The sequence below is a fragment of the Tupaia chinensis genome, unplaced genomic scaffold, assembly GCF_000334495.1.
Source record: "Tupaia chinensis unplaced genomic scaffold, TupChi_1.0 Scaffold000048_1, whole genome shotgun sequence".
NCBI lineage: Eukaryota > Metazoa > Chordata > Mammalia > Scandentia > Tupaiidae > Tupaia > Tupaia belangeri.
Genome location: NW_006159506.1, coordinates 8,165,966 through 8,182,373, shown reverse-complemented (window position 1 = coordinate 8,182,373; position 16,408 = coordinate 8,165,966). Strand labels below are relative to the sequence as shown.

Here is a 16,408-nt window from a genome sequence, read left to right as displayed (position 1 = left end):
CCTTTGTTTTGATGGCTGTTATCTTCCCGTGGCTCTCTGAGAAAGGATGCAGGAGAAACAATTTCCTTAAGTCCTTACATAGCTGTTTACTCTGTCCTGACGTTTGCACAGTAATTTGTCAAGGCCTAACATTTCATAGAAATAGTATTTTGTGTAAATCTTTTTCCCTTAAAATGTCGGACATCATTGTATAGATTCCAGTGTTCCTATTTAGAATTCTGAAGCCATTTTACCTTCTGATCATTTCTTTGCGGCCAGTTTTTCTCCCTGCACTTAAATGGTTTTTAACAGCTTTCCTGAGAAATGATTTGTATAAGAGAAAATTTGCCCATTGTGAGTATAAGATTCAAAGATTATTTTTAGTAAATTTGTAGAGTTTGCAGCTATTGCCACAATTCAGTTAGAACATTTCCTTCACCCCCAAATTTTTCTTGTGTCTGGGACCAGCAGTTAGTGAATGGCTATGTTGTCGGACTCCTATGTAACTGACCGTGGTTCGAGTCCTGGATCCGGTGGCTTAAACTCACGCCGGGCACGTGTGTGTGCATGCCCAAAATCCCGAGAGGAGACTGGGGAGGAAGGGATTGTGGCCATCCCCCCTGGGGCGTGATTTCTCGCTTTCTGTCTCTCTGTCTTTCCGGCGAGCACACACGCCCTATAGCAAAAACTTCTCAAAGCAAAAAACGTAATTTTTCTCGTGTCTATTTATAGCCAGCCACTGCTCTCCCCGCATCCCCTTAACTGCAGGTACCCTCTATGTGCTTTCTGTTTCCATAGATTCGTCTTTCTTAGACAGTTTGTAAAACTGGGGTCATCCAATATGTAGCCTTTTACATTTAGCTTTGTTTTTGCTCAGCATTCTTCTTTGTTCGTTTTTGTTGTTCTCATATATGATCAGTTATTTCATTAGGTTCTCGGCAAAAAATGTAGACCACCAATTTGTGAGAATACACTCCGCTTGTAAAGGCAAACACAGATCACAGGTAGCCCTGGAGCTGAGGAACAGCTTTGATTTTTAGTAAAATTTGCGAATCCACAGCTTTCTGATCAACCTTGCGCTGCTCTGAAATCTCGTATTTCTCCTTCTCTGTGTTGAAGATCTCACCTTCCTGGTGTCTGGGCTTCCGCAATTTCTTTTTCTTGAAGTAAGCATCGGTGAGGTGTTTTGGGATTTTTACTTTGCTGATATCAATTTTTGTGGAGGCGGTGATGACAAATTTCTGGTGTTTCCTACGCCGTGGAACTCGATTGAGAACCAGCGGTCCAGTTGCAAGTAGCAAGCCACTGCTCAGCCGCTTCAGGAAAACCACTCTCTTGCCTCGGTGGCGTCCAGGGAGGATGATCAGAATGGTCCCAGGAGTGATGCTGGCTCGCAGCTCTCTCACATGCTGACTGAGGGGCTTTTGCCGTGGCTCAACAGCTTTCGAGGGACATCTTCAGAAGGATAATACCTAGGCATTTTGCAAAGTTTAACCACATGGGTACCACCATTCTTGTCTCCACCAACTGGTCTGAGACCGTCGCAAGAACCTTCTCCTTTTTTTTTCTTTTTGATCCTGGATTTAGTGGCCGAGTATTTCCTCTTGTCCATGGCCTCCCCGGAACACATGTCAGACTGGGAGTATCTGCCGATGCCCCAACGGGGTTTCGGCTCCTATGGGGCTTCCCCTTCTTAGGCTTTTTAGCCTGGGGGTCACCCTTTTTAACCTTGCCACTGGCATCAGCCCTCTTGGCTTCAGGTTTCTTCTCCTTAGTATCCTGCTTCTCAACTTTTTCACGGCCATCTTGGATAGTGGGAAAGCGCTTGCTCAGCATGTTTTACAGTCCATCCTATTAGTGTGTCTCAGCAGTTTGTCTCTTCTGTTGTTGAATAGTTTCATACATGTATGTTATTTATCCACCAGTTGATGGGCAATGAGATTTCAGATTTGGTTTGTGATGAATAATGTTGTTAATGAACATTCACATGCAAGTCTGTATGGATGTGTGATTTCATTTTTCTTAGGTAGATACCCAGGATTAGAATTACTGGTTGAGTGGTAGCCTTAAGATCGACTTCAAGAAACTGCTGCAGTGTTTTCTAAAGTCACTGTACCATGTTATGTTCCCGTCAGTGTGGCTTCTAGTTTTTCTACATTTTCTTCAATACCTTATATCGTGTGACATTTTGATTATAGCCATTCTAGTGGGAGAGCGGAGGTATTTTCTGATAGTTTTCACATTTTCCTTGTGAATATGATGTGCTAAGCATCTTTTTCTGTGCTTCTTAGCCATTTCTTTTACATGGTGAAATGTCTATTTAAATGTCTTGCCCATTTCTAATGAGTTGTCTCATTATTTAGTTGTGATATACTACTGTATATAATAAAGACCAGGACATATGGTCTTTATTATATAATTTACATATATGTTTTCTCCTAGTCTTGTGGCTTGTCTTTTTATTTTCTTAGTGGAAAGTATGATTGTTTTAAATTTTGGTAAATCCAGCTTATCATTTTATTTATTTATTTATTTATGGGTCATGTTTTTGGTGTCGACAGAAAATAATAATTAATTTGGTTTATTTTAAAGCAGAATATGAGTGACCTAGGCCCGGAGAGGAGACAAAACATGCCTCTCTCGGGGTCATCAGGTAGGGGTACCTTTTATTTGATTTTGAGAGAGAGAGACAGGGTTTGGATTTTAGTGAAGAGTTTTTCCATTGGTCTGGTCCATAAAGGTGGGATGTGAGGAAGGAGACTTGTAGGTTATAGGTGGGTTTTACGGTTTTTCAGTTGAAGATCAGAAAAGAAAGGTTGCTGAGGTCAGAAAAGAATGTACTTTAACAGAGCTAAGGTGACTTAATATACATCATAAAGATACTGTGCCAGGGGCAGAATGTAGAAAGAATCCTGTTACCAATGGATCAAAATGGTCTGGTAATGTTTGTGGGTATGAGTCCCTCTCAGCCCTCTGGAAAGGATTTAGGAAGTAGGAAAAACCAGCCAGACTTCTGTCCTCTTTGGTATTAGACCTCAAAACTCATTGAATAAACCCAAGTCAAAAGATTTTTTCCAATATTTTCATCTAGAAGTTTTTTTCTTTTATCGCTTTCATTTAAGTATATTACTCTTATTGACTTAAATTTTGTGCGTGGTATAAGGAAAGTTCTAAATTCTTTTTTTTTGAGCGTGTATATCCATTTGTCCCACAACCATGTGTTGAAAAGAATATTCTTCCCCATTGAATTGCCTTGATATCTTTGTTAAAAAATCTATAAGCTGTACCACAGTCTTTATTTTGGTTTAATAGCATATTAAAAATTGGGTAGTGTCAGTTCTCAAACTTTGTTCTTTTTTTCTAATTTTTTTTTTTTTTTGGTATTTTAGCTCCTTTGTGTTTCAATACCAATTTTAGAATCAGCTTGTTTATTTTATATGTATTTTAAAACATTTGTGATTTCAGAAGGAATTACATTGAATCTGTGGATTATTATGAGGAAAATCGCCATCTTAGTAGTATTGCGTTAACATGGAATGTCTCTACGTTTAGTTAGATGAAAAGTTGACAAACCTTTTCTTTAAGGGTTTGGTAGAATTTATTTTTGTGGGCCACTCAACTCTGCCCTTGTAGTATGCAAGTAGCATGGACAATGAGAGACACTATTTCAGTTACACTGTATTTATAAAAGCTGGAGGTGGGATTTGGACCTCTGAATTGATCATTTTTAATTTTCTCAGCAGCTTTTTATAGTGCTCAGTATATGAGTCTTGTACTTATTTTCCAACATTTATTTGTAAGTATTTTATTCTTTTTGATGATATTGTGAACAGACTTGGTTTTCTAATTTAATTGTTCTTTGCTAGCAAATAGAAATATGATTGATTTTTATATATTGATCTTGTATCTGTGACCTTGCTAAACTTGCTCATTAGTTCTAGAAGGCTTGATGGATTTCTGGGACTTGCGAAGAAGGAAGAAGCTTTTCTCATTCCTGTGTTCTTAAACCGTACCTTATATACCTTGGTGTGGGTCCATTTTCATACATTGTGTTAGGCCAACCCATTGTCATTCCTAAGAAAACTAACAAAAGAATTCCGTTCTACAGTGTAGTGGGTTTGTTTTGTCGCTTTGTCTTTGTAAGGAGAAAGAAAACACAATTATATTGCTATGCCTTTATTGAAAATATCATAAAAAAAATTTACAACAGTAATAGGTGTGATAAAACTTTAATAATACAGATTATCTGTGGATTTCATTTCTCATGCCTATGGCATAAATACATAAACAGTGTCAACAAAGTATGTTGTTTAGGTATGTGCTATTTATGAGCAGTTTTGTTTTCTTAAAAAAAAAAAAACCCTAGATTAAGGCACATCACACATGCCATTTTTTTGTCGTTGTTGCTTCTATGTATGAAAAATGCTTTACTAATTCTGCATGGTAGAGTTCCTTAATAGTATGTTTCATCTGTAGATTGCTTTCATTTTCCTTTGCTTTACATTGCTAATTTTCTATTTCCCCTCTCCCAGTAACAGTCAACTGGGAGTGGCCTTGTGAAAGAACACTAGTGAAATCTTTCTAAAGGTAGTGCAGTCTTGTTAGTATCTTCAGGCACAGGGTGTTTTGCAAGGGGTTGTTCTCTTGCAGGAAATTCACATCAGGCACTTGGTCCACTTGGAGTGGAGTGGACCAAGATGCAGCCTCTGACCTGAGGTTGTTAGGTTCAGAATTGATCTAATCCCAGGTGACGCAGAGAGGACAACAATGCAAGTGCAAGAGAGGCTTCATTGTCCAGCTAGCTGGGGTCCAAGCGAATACCTGATGCAGCAGGCACCAACAAGGACCCTGAGCCTGGGGGCGAGGTGCTTTTTTAAGCAGGGAAAGGGATAAGGAAGTGCTGTCAGTAATTTTCCATGGCCTGACTTGTTGACAAGGGAGGGGCCCAAGGGGGAGAGCAAGAGCAGACCCTGAAGTTCCTGTGCAAGGGTTGCTTTCACCCACCTGTTTGTTTGCTCAACCCCTTTGAAGCTTGCCAAGCTAGCAAAACTCTGCAGTTACAGGGACCTGGGGCAGGGTGCTCACAGGTTGTGGCAAGGTCAGGAGCTGCAGGAGCTCGGGGCTGCAGGGGGCTGCAGGGGGCTGCAGGGGTCCGAGACTGGCAATGCCAGCATGACCAGCAGCATTCCTTGCTCATATTCTGCATCCCAACAAGGTGTACACATCTGACTGCTATTCTCCATCCTCTGTAAATGAGGCTGTGTAGCTCTCGTGGAGGTTGAACAATTGCTGCTCATTTCTTCATTTCCCAACTGTTCAGGTGATCTGGGTCACTGACTGTGAAAGACTTCACAGACTCCGTTAAGTGTGTAGAAAAGATTTATTAATCACTTTCCAAAAGAAGGAAAGGGGCTAGACACGAGACTTGTATAGGCCTTGAAGGACGTTGTCTAGACTTTTAAAGGAAAGGGATTTAGGGTAGGGTGATGAAGCTGGTCCTGAGACAGTAACCAGGTGGTATTTTACATTATCTGGTTTGTTCGGTTGTTATCTCTGGTGAGTCAGCCCATCTGCAGTAAACTCTTGCAGCCCCCTTTCTCCCTTCCTTTCAGGTAGAAATCTTCCTTTGATCCCAAGGAATTCCCCACTAGGACATGTCCTCTCCCACTGGACTAACCAGACTGGGTTTGACCCTTTAGTCCTTTCTCCCAGGCCAGCCCAGGGTATTCAAGTTTGCCCTAGACCTTGCCTTCCCTGCAACAGAGCTCAAGATAAGAGACAAATATCCAGGTATTGATCTCGCCTCCAAAAAAAAAAAAAGAAAGAAAAAGAAAATGCTTCAGGCATCTGTGGAACTTGGGAGTTGTCCTTCTCATAAAAATGTGTAAGATAATTGGGGTTTGGGCTCATATGTCCTTTCATTGGCTAGTTCATTCACTTGTTTAGCAAAATTTATTGAGCACCTGCTGTGTAATGTTGCCTAGAAAGACAAAGGGAAATTAGCCCTGTTAGAGGACCAGGGTTGCATTTGAGATACACAAGAATAGTTTTTTCAGTTGCCATCCTGTTGAGTGTGGGGAAGGGACAGTGACTCAGCAGAATGGCAGCGTTTGTCAGCAGCTGGCTAACCATATGTGTAGGCCTCACACTTGTGCAGATGGACAGCCATGACCTTGACAGGCTCTCTTGCTAACGTTCCAGATCATCAGGGCTGTCTGGGTGGAGTTTCTGGGAACTGTGGGCTGACAGCTTATGCCATTGTCCTCTTCACACAGACTTCTTCCTTAACGACCCATTTGGTCATGACCGCTCAGACTTACAACCAGTTCTGCAGTGAGAGGAATCTCCTTTCTCAGTCTGTGTGTTTCGGGGACCCCTCTTCTTAGTCTTCTTTTCCTTCCCACAGTCAGTTAGTATTCACTACATGCAGCATTTATAGTCACACAAGGCTGGCTACATGTTTTATTTATACATTTGTACCTTCTTGGGCACCCACAGTATTGGGTTGTCATGAAAGTCATGATGTAGTTTCCTATGTAAACATGAGTCATGACTTCCGACTACCCAATAATATTTGGAATAAATTAAAGCAGTTATGCCGGATTTATATTGTTGTGTTGTGGTGTGTATTGTTCCTTTCTGGCACTTGTCTATTATATACTTGTAGTATGGATACAATTCCAGTATTCTAGTGAATTGTATGTATTGCAAAATACGTACCTGAGCTAGCATGTAGCATGCTGATTAAGGTGCTGGATTCCCACATGGCCAACCACAGTTCAAGTCCTGGACCTGGCAGCTTGAAAATCACTCCAAGTATGTGAGCATGCATGTGTGCCCCAAATCCCCCGAGAATGGAGGAGAAGGTATTGTGACATGGCCATCCCCTCTTGGGGTAATTTCTCACACTCCTTCTCTGTCTCTCTCCAGCAAGCCCAGGTGTCCTAGGACAAAAACCTAAAAAAGAAAAATATACACCCTATGGCTCCATGACACACCACAAGACATCCACCTTTAAACTCCTCACTTATCAACCAATCTGCTTAATGACCTAGGCTACCAGGTCCAGAACCTGGGTTGTATTTTTTTTCTTTTTTGAGAGGTTTTTTCCTATAGGGTGTGTGTACTCACCAGAAAGACAGAGAGACACAGAGATAGAAAGCGAGAAATCACCCCCCAGGGGGAGATGGCCATGCCTCAATCCCTTCTCCTCCATTCTCCTCTTGGGATCTTGAGCATGCATGCACACGTGCCCGGTGTGAGTTTAAGCCACTGGGTCCGGGACTCGAACCGCGGTCGACTACATGGGAGTCCAGTGACATAGCCATTACGCTAACTGCTGGTACCACAGAACCTGGATTGTTAAGTGAGGAGTGTCTACACTGGAGCAAAAAGTGATTCTACCAGGGTCAAGCTTTGTTGTCGTTTTTAAGGTTTTTGCCATAGGGCATGTGTACCTGCCAAAGAGAGATAGTAAGAGGGAAAGGAGAAATCACCCCATGTGGGAATAGCCATGCCACCATCCCTTCTCTTCCTGGGATTTTGGACTCACATGCACATGCACCAGGTGTGATTTTTAAGTCACTGAGTCTGAGACTTCAACTGCTAGGTCATGTGGAAGTCCAGTGCCATAGCCACCACACCACCTACTGGCCCCTGCCAGGGTCAAGTTTTGCTGGAAATTGCCAGGTCACTTTGTTACTCTGCCTTCTCTATTTTATTTTAAATTTTTTAAAGAATTATTTATTTATTTACATTTGTTATTGTTATTTTTTTCTTTTTATTTGAGAGAGAGAGAGAGAGAGAGAAAGAGGAAGTGAGAAAGCAAGCCACCAGGTCCAGGACTTGAACCATGGTTGGCCATGTGGGAATCCAGCGCCCTTATCTATCACACCACCTGCTGGCCCCGCCTTCTCTATTTTAGATGCCCCCCCTACCTTTATCTGTTTGCCAATGGTGAGAATGTTCCTTAATAGAGCTCCAATTTGTTTTCTCAGTCTGATATATGTCTGTTTTCCTTTCATTAAATAAACTCATACTGTACTGGAGCCCTGTAACTGAGACCACAGTGGCTGTACCAGAATCCTTTCCCTTTTAAAAAACTTGAACAATTTCAGAATGCACAGCAACCCCAAGCTAAGGAAAATTACTTCTATAGGTTAAAGAAAAAGAAGGCACTCATCCCATGGCCTATTTGTTAAGAGGAGCCAGATGCCACAGGGCCAGCTGTGCATTTTGAATCCTGGCCCTGGTGACGTGAAAAAAGCATCAGGCAAGTGTGCATATAGGCTCCAAGTGCCAACAGGATGGAGAAATGGAGAAGGGATTGCGGCATGACCATGTCGCACTGGAGGTCGCTTTCTCCCTCTCTCTCTCTTTGTCTCTCTGTTTCTCTCTGCATGTGCCCTCTGGAAATTAAAAAAAAAAAAAAAAAGAAAAAGAAAGTGAAGAAAGAGAACTGTGTTTCAGAGAGCTCAATGGCTTAATCATCATGAGTTAAATGATTTAGTTTGAATCAACTGAAAATAACAAACTAGCCACGTTTCTATGAAAGGATGATATACTTTTCGAGTGTACTTCAAGATACAACTAGAAGAATCGTGTAAACTGTAGTAGTAGAGCTTTAGGTTAGCCATGAGAGGACTTTCAGGCATTCATGGAGAATGTAAATTGTGAAAACTATGCATAGATTTTATTAAAGCTTATACTTTAATTTTTTTTTTTTTTACCAACTTTTTCAAGTTGCCTTGTGTAAGGAAGAGTCTAGGTTATGGAGTGTGGGGAAGGCAGAACTCAATTATCAAAAGTATGTAGGACTTTGAAAATTTAGTGGGTAGATTTTTTTTTAATCTTCTGCGGGCATTTTTATTTTATTTTATTTTATTTTTTTTTTTGAGAGGTTTTTGCTATAGGGCGCATGCGCTCGCCAGACCAACAGAAAGAGACAGAGAGACAGAAAGCGAGAAATCACCCCCCAGGGGGGGATGGCCATGCCGCAATCCCTTCTCCTCCATTCTCCTCTTGGGATCTTGGGCACGGACGCACACGCGCCCAGCGTGAGTTTTAAGCCATCTGCTCCTCTTACCTGCAGAGTATAGCTGTTTTCTATTCTTGCTCATTGTCATCTAACTAACAGTTCAGAACCTGGCTACTGTAGTGGAACTATTCCATTAGGTTCAGACTGCATCGCCAACTGATTTCTCTCTTAACGGTTTTTAAGATTCCTGGCAAGTCTTTCTTTTCTGTGTTTCATTTAACTATGTACAGATGGGCACATTGCTAATTCTCAATCCAGTGGTACCTTCTATAGTCATTTCAGCATAAGTGCTTTCACAAAAACCAGTTCCTTTTTTTTTGGAAAGGTTTTTGCTATAGAGTGCATGCACTCGCCAGAAAGGCAGAGAGAGACAGAGAGACAGGAAGCAAGAAATCACCCCCCAGGGGGGGATGACCATGCCGCAATCCCTTCTCCTCCATTCTCCTCTTGGGATCTTGGGCACACACACACACACATGCGCCTGGTGTGAATTTAAGCCACTGGAGTCCACTACAAGGGAGTCCAGTAACATAGCCATTACGCCAACTGCTGGTCCCGAAAACTAGTCCTTTAAGCCTGTTGTAACTGTCAAATTACTTGACAAACACTAGAAAATATATTTTTTTTCTCACAGGTATAAATACATTTGGGGGATTATTTAGTATAAGCATCCTTAGCTTTTTTATTATAAAAATACATTGAGTCATCAGGAAAGTCATGACACTTTTTTTTTGCATAGAAAAATACATCATGATTTTCCTGGTGACTAATAATATCTATGTCATGATGACCTCTTCATAACCATCTTATTATTTTTTAAAAATATTACTGACTCCTATCTGGATTGCCAGGTCAATTATACTTTCACTACAGAAGAATCGATCTTACCCTTGCTATTAGTTTTAATGGGGATATGTGACCACACATGAGGGAAGGACAGGGGGCTGGGGGAGAGAAAACACCTTGAACAGGGTCTTGTCCCACTGCAGTTTTCTCTCTTTTTTTTGAGAAATTTTTGCTGTAGAGCACCTGTATTCTTTAGAGAGACAGAAAGCGAGAAGTCACTCCCCAGGGGGGATAGCCACACTGTAATTCCCTCTACTCCATTTTCCTCTCTGGATTTTGGGTACACATGCATATGGGCCCAGTATGAGTTTTAAGCCACTTGGTCCAGGACTCGAACCACAGTCAATAAAGAGGAAGTCCAGTGATCTAACCATTATGCCTGCCATCTGCTGGTTCCCCCACAGCAGTCCTCTTTCCCCAGCCTCCAGATCCTTGGGATATTGGACACCTTCCAATGCCCAGAGTGTTTTCAAGATGACCTGGGTATTGAACCTGCAGCCGGACGTATGTCTTCCAGCTTGCAGTCCAGCTGCAATGAACGGTGCTCCCAAGCCGAACCTTAGCCTCATTTTCGTATATCTCAATAACCCTGTAGTAAGTAGCCTGTGGCAGAATATATTCGCCTCTTTGTTCTTACTCTTTCATACTTCTGAGGCTTCATTTCTCACACACCGCTCCTTTATAGTTCCGTTCTTTCAAAGGTGATGGATCATGTGTAGTTCTCTGCTCCTTCCCTTTCCCTCCATAACTTTCACATGCCATTCCTTCTCTCTGTACTCTCTTTTCCTTTCCCTCCCTAATTTCTACTCATCCTTAAAGACTTAAGCTGCTTCTCTTCTGCTAAGTCTTCACAGGCCCTGTCTCTGTCCCTCCATTTGCATTTCTGTCCCCTCCCCAGGCCTGATGGAGCCTTTATTTATATTTCTAAAATACTCTCGTGTTTGTTTTTCCAATGCCGCTGCTATACTCGTATGATTTCCAAGTTTTATTTCTATTTCCCTCACTAGGTTTGGAGCTTCCTAAAGGAAGGAATTGTGTCTTAGTCACTTCCGTCTCCCCAGGCTTAGCTCTGAAAACTTAATTAACAAGTGTCTGGTGCAGGAAGCTAAGGTGTGTGTTATGCACCTCATTGGAGGTTTTGTTTGTTATTCCCCGGATTTATTTCAGTTTCACATCAGCTCTGAGAACCTGAGACTTCCTAATGGTCCTGATGGCACCCTCCCATCCAGTGAGAGCTTGTTCTCAGGCCTGCTGGCAAAGGGATTCAGCCATTAGTGTCCTAATTCTCAACCCTGGGGAGCTTGATAAAAATGCAGATCCCTCAGAGATTTGGATTCAGGCTGGGAGTAGGGTATCTGCTGCAGCAGCACCCCTCTTGATTCTGGCGCCAGGCACTGATAACTACCTTCAGAGGAGAAGTGCTGGGTTTGGGGAGAGAGCCCAGATGGAGTTGGCACCCTTGCCGGCTCTTCCATGGGTTCCCTGAGCCCAGAACACTGGGCTCCTCAGCTGTATGCTGCAGAGACTTCTTTCTTTACGAGCTGTCTTAGTCTGTCATCCTGCTACTAACAGAGATACCTGAGACTGATTTACAAAGAATGGAGGTTTATTTGACTCATGAATCTCATGGCCAAAATGTCCTATAAAGTAGAACTTGCATCTGGACAGCCTCTGATGCTTCACAACAGAAAAGCAGAAAGGTCAGGAGACCTGTGAAGAAAGATGGGGGGGCGGGGGGGGGAGAGCAACTCTTGCCAGCCAGGATCATGCGCCTGTGCGTGTGTGTTCATTGCATAGAGAGAGGCCCCAGGAACACAAACCTGGCACCACTCCATGTGGGTCCACTGTCTGGCCCCCCAGAACAATTATTTTCTTAATAATATGGTTAACTTCATGGGGCTAGCAGGTGGCATAGTAGCTAAGGTGCTGGGCTCCCATGCGGTTGACTGTGGTTTCCATCCTGGACCTGGTGGCTTGAAACTCATGCTGGGTGCATGTGCATGTGTCCCTAAAATCCCAAGAGGAAAAGGGGGGAGAAGGGATGGCAATGTGGCCATCTCCCTGGGGGTGATTTCTCCCTTTTGTCTGTCTCTCAGGTGAGTGCATGCACACTATAGCATACATCTCTAAAAAAATCAATAATAATAATAATAATAATAATCTGCTGGTTGGGATCAGCAGATGACATAGAGGTTATGTTTCTGGACTCCCACATGGCTTACCACTGTTTGGTTTCAGACCTCATGGTTTCAAAATCACACTGGTGCATGTGCATGCATGCCCAAGATCCCAGGAGGAGAATGGAGAAAAAGCAATTGACACATGGCCATATCCCGTGGAGGGGTGATTTCTCACTTTCCCTCTCACTGTGTCTGTCTGTCTGTCTGTCTGTCTGTCTGTCTCTCTCTCTCTCTCCAGCAAGAGCACATACCCTAAAGCAAAAACCTCTAAAAAACTTTTTATGTGTGTATATATATATATATATGGTTAACTTCAGAATGTCATTATGTAGATTATGTAGATTAGATACTGGTGTAATATTTATTATCCTTTGTCCTGTTGGAGAGACTAAAGGTAGTACCAAAATCCTACAGCCACCAAGTATCAGAGCATCTTGTCCCTCCCCTGCAGAAAATCTTTGGTAGTCTCCACCTAAGAATTCTAGTGCTATATTCTGTACATCAAGATAGACTCTTAAGAGCCGCGATGTGGTTGAGATCCTTTGTGTCAACAAGATTAAAGCCCATGGTTTTTCTGAGTGGCATTTCTCATCCTGTAGCACTCTGCAAAATAATATTCCTAAGTTGTGAGCGATTTCACATCTGTAGTACCGGGGTTACTTAAGATTTTTGCATCATGCCAGTTAGATCTTTTTTTGCCCTTGGCTGGTGAGAGATAAAAAACAAACAAACAAAAAACAAACAAACAAAAGAACCAAGAGCTGCCATATAATGAAATATAGGGATGATTTGTGGGATGGTAATGTTGTATCTTATCAGAATAATCAAATTGTCTTTCTTATCCTCATCAATTGCTTCATATTGGAAGAGAGAACTATCCAAGGAGAGCCCCAAATATTACAGAAAGAATATGCATGTTCTAAAATATAGGTTAATCAGAAAGCTTTAAATCGGTTTCAGAGTGGGCCTTGTCATTCATAAAATGTAACCATGCCATTCCGAGAATCAGCACTTGATCTTCCACCCTTTGCCCACGATGAAGTGCGTAACTGGCAACATAACTTCATTCCCTAATGACTAGCAAGTTGTTCACACTTTCTGCAAGAATGAGATACTACTGCTGCGGTTAGTTCCTGACTTTACGTGGGAAAATGATAGTAAGATAAAAAGATAATTTCGTTGGTCTTTACAGAGTCACGTGGGAGGGGTGTAATCCTTAACCTTTCAGAAGGAGGAACCTCCAGGATTTCCGTATCGGACTTTGTATCTGTAAAATGTGGAGAATGTCTTGGCTTCCCATTCTCCCTTTCTAGCTGTTGTGTGATGGGAAAAATGGGAAAATACGCCTTCCTGCCAGTCTCTGTTTGCTGGATCCTCATCATCTTAAGCCTGATGAAGTCAGGGTCCTTGACAAGGGCTGGAATCTGACATGAGCTCCTTCCAGCAATGTTTTGACGGAGACCAGTCTCTACCGTTGCCACTTCCACTCTGACCCTTTCCGTGGGCTGGCGTGCCCACCACCAGCCAGGGTGTACGGCCATGTCCACTCCATGAGCCCACAGAGGCTCCTGCCCTCTGCAGAGCTCTGCTACCCTGAGCTTCTCTGTTTGTATCAGCACCCCACACATGTCAGACTCCAGCCCCGTGTCCCTCCTGGCATCAACCGAAGACATTGTGGAGTGGGATGACACTAGCTAATTTCTCAATTGGATACTTTCTTGGCCTTCTCCCTAGACAACTGCTCAGAGCCGAGAAAACCCCTTTTCCCCATCCCAGCATGTCAGAATCCAGCAGCTAGCTGCTAATTGTCGCTCCAGCAACTCACAGGCCATCTGCCAGGCTCTGGGATTCAGTCATGTAGAATGTTCTGTGTGCTGGCCCTGGTGTTCCTTAGTGGAGCTGAGTTTCTGTGACGCTGACTCGGGTCAAGGTTAAACTAATGATGTCCTGTGAAAAAATTAAAATAAATGTTCTTTTCTTATTATCTATCTTCTTTTTCTTTTCTTTTTTTTTTTTTTTGAGAGATTTTTGCTATAGGGCGCGTGCGCTCGCCAGACAGACAGAGAGAGACATAGAGACAGAAAGCGGGAAATCACCTCCCAGAGGGGATGGTCACGCTGCAATCCCTTCTCCTCCATTCTCCTTTCAGGATCTTGGGCATGCACGCACACACGCCTGGCGTGATTTTCAAGCCACTGGGTCCGGGACACGAACAGCAGTCGACTACATGGGAGTCCAGCAACATAGCCATTACGCTAACTGCTGGTCCCAACAACTTTGTGGGTTTAGGATGTAGAAAGTCTCCATTCAAATTTTGGCTTTGTCACTTTTCAGTTGTGCGACTTTGCACAACATACTTTCCTTCCTGGGTCTCAGTCTTTTCAACTCTAAAGTGGGGTCACTTTAATATTGACCTTGAAGAATTGCAAAAAATGAAAATGATGCATGGAAAGCCCCTAGAAGAGAATAGGAGTTCAGTAAATACTGGATTTTGATGTGCTATTATTCAGCATAGTGTTATTATTGCTGCTATGATCATGAACATCTTTCAAAAGGAGTTATTTTTCAATAAAGAAACAGAATTTCTTCAGTATACTGCCCAATGTCAGCTGTAATTGTATTTCAGTTGGTTAAGTGTTGCTTAAGGGTCATTATTTACATAGAAGCAAGAGGGTAAAAATAATGTTCAGGTTGTTATATTTTCTCATGGGTAACATTTTATTAGGATAATTAATAATTACATCCTAGGCTTAAAAGTGAACTTGTTCTGTATAGTTTGTTTTGTGTAGTTCTTTTTATTTTTTTGGAGAAGTTTTTGCTGTAGGGCGCATGCGCTCGCCAGAAAGAGAGAAACAGAGAGACAGAGAGACAGAAAGCAAGAGATCACCCCCCCCTCAGGGGGACGGCCACACCTCAGTCCCTTCTCCATTCTCCTCTTGGGATCTTGGGCACACACGCACACACGCCCAGCGTGAATTTAAGCCACCAGGTCTGGGACTCGAACCGCAGTCGACTACATGGGAGTCCAGCGACATAGCCATTACACTAACTGCTGGTCCCTGTTTTGTGTAGTTCTATATAGAGCATGAACTGATATTTGTTCAAACTAAGAAATAAAGTTGGGGACTAACTAAAACTGTGATTGTCAAAAAATACCAATAAAAATGAGCCTTGACCTCACTTGACTTTTCTAGAAAATAGACCAATGGAGAAGATGCTACAGGTATTCTTGGTTTGGAGGAAAAGAGTCAGAGATTACTTTTTCATCTTTGTTCACGATGCAAAATTCAGCATTCAGAATTTTCCTAGACCTCCCTCCCTTTGCTCTAAATAACCTCAGGTGCTCTGAGTAGTCTTGGTACGGGACTATTCTGTTTGTAGCAGTCTGTCGTTACCTGGCTCTCTTCCGCTTTCTTTGCTCTTTTCTTCCTGTTCTCACTGATCAGTAAGCACCTTCTGAGCCAGTCGGAGAAGCCTGTTAACTATAAGTGGACCCTGGTGAGGGGTTTCAGGCGCCGGGAGACTGACCTAGAAGCAGCAGTAGAGGGCGCTCGGCCCCTCATTTCTTCATCCCTGAGCTTGCACCAACCCTCTCTCACTGGAAGAGCTAGAAATGAATTACTCATATTAATTAAGTCTCGCCGTGGCCTTACTCTGTGATCCAGTGCAAAGTGCCCCAAATAAGTAGATCTTATTTTAATCTTGGGAAACGGAGTATAAGAATATTTTTGAGACTCCATAGGAAGAGTCAGAATTTTAGTAAAAGCCCAGCAGTCGTTGGCTTACCTTTGCATACTCTGACTAATATTCCAAATGTCCCTTCATTTCAGATGAACCAAAGGGAAACCCCAGGAGTTTTAATTTCCTCTTGAATAGTTCCATTTATGGAAGGTAAATGAAGATGTATGCTTGAAATAAATCAGTTACCCACCCCAGCACCAAGCCACCTATTTTAAAATGAATCCTTTTGGTTCGATAGCTATTCCAAGGACTCTTTGCTTTTAACCAACAAAGACCCTTCAGGAAAGGGAAATGAAAAATAAATAGCATTCCTGGAATCCTATTGCAGATCATACCCGTGTGATCTTGTTCGCTCATATTATGTGGAGATTAGATGAGGGCTTCAATCAGCTCGAGGATTCCCCAAGGCAGGGTCTGGTCCCACCAGTACACATGGTGCGCCCCGTCTGACACCAGGGCGACTTGAGAATTGAGCCCAGGGAAGCTGCAGTGTGGTGCAGCAGATGCGTGCTGGTGGTTGCCATGGAGACCGCTAATACTGCTGAAACTCAAAGAAAGGGCACTTTCCTCCGCTCAGGAGCCTGCCTGAAAAGGAATGAGAGCCACACAGCAGAATTCAGGACAG

The 16,408-nt window shown here is 42.7% G+C and overlaps 1 protein-coding gene and 1 pseudogene across 1 annotated transcript in view; one reads left to right on the top strand and one right to left on the bottom strand.

The window, feature by feature from the left end:
• The window catches only part of FARS2 (phenylalanyl-tRNA synthetase 2, mitochondrial), a 625,214-nt gene that overhangs the window by 272,551 nt on the left and 336,255 nt on the right, over positions 1–16,408 (top strand). The window lies entirely within an intron of this gene.
• Positions 885–1,815, bottom strand: LOC114009254 (60S ribosomal protein L6 pseudogene; annotated as a pseudogene).